The 764-nt window shown below is 50.9% G+C and overlaps 1 protein-coding gene across 1 annotated transcript in view; it reads right to left on the reverse strand.

Moving 5' to 3' along the window:
• The window catches only part of LOC104502195 (histone-lysine N-methyltransferase EHMT1-like), a gene marked incomplete at its 5' end in the record, with an annotated part of 30,859 nt that overhangs the window by 1,461 nt on the left and 28,634 nt on the right, over window positions 1-764 (reverse strand). The window lies entirely within an intron of this gene.

Genomic DNA, 764 nt, shown 5'->3' on the forward strand with positions numbered 1-764 from the left:
CCACCCCTGCGCCGCCAAAGCACCAGCATACGGGGATGGATGTTTGGTGCAGACAGAGGCTTTTGGGCAAAGCCTGTAGGGGGACAGGCATGTGTTCTGTGCTCTAATCGAACACGACAGCCAGGAAACACAAAGCCAGAGCCTCCAGAAAACACCGGCTTTGGCAGATAAAAGTGAAAGGAGAACACAGACGTTCCCTTTCCAGAGCACCACGGAGCAGCGAGAGTTTGTTTTCCTTGAAAATAAAAGAAAAGCCCTCTGGGCTTTTTTATTCCAGCAGAGAATGACTGTGCAAAGCGGAGACTTTAATTACAGAAGCTAATTTCAGTTGCAAAGAGGCCAAAAGCAAAAGGATGCGTTAGCTCAAACTCCCTCTTGGGCAAGCACCTTGCCATGGGTAATGGGCGAGCTGTGCCAAAGCACCCCAAGCCACTGGTACAGGAGCCCAGGGAAGATGTTCCAAAGGCTGGGGGAAGCGTCACCCCACGTTGTCCCATATCACACAGTGTCAGCAGCTCTGATTTCAGTTATAAGTAATTCCCATCACCCCCCCACTTTCACCCATGGAAATGCCACGGTTGGTGAGGACAGCATCACCCACTGCCACATCTAGTGACCATCTGGAAAGATCTGGAGAAAAGACCTGCTGCCTTGACCAACCCAGGCAGCATCCTCACTGCTGAAGAGGACAATTCCCACAGCAAACTGCTTCCCACCTTGCTGAAAGGGTATCGGGAACTAAAAATCCATGAATTCTGCTGAAC

Source organism: Buceros rhinoceros, unplaced genomic scaffold, assembly GCF_000710305.1.
Source record: "Buceros rhinoceros silvestris isolate BGI_N320 unplaced genomic scaffold, ASM71030v1 scaffold34410, whole genome shotgun sequence".
In the NCBI taxonomy this organism is placed as follows: domain Eukaryota; kingdom Metazoa; phylum Chordata; class Aves; order Bucerotiformes; family Bucerotidae; genus Buceros; species Buceros rhinoceros.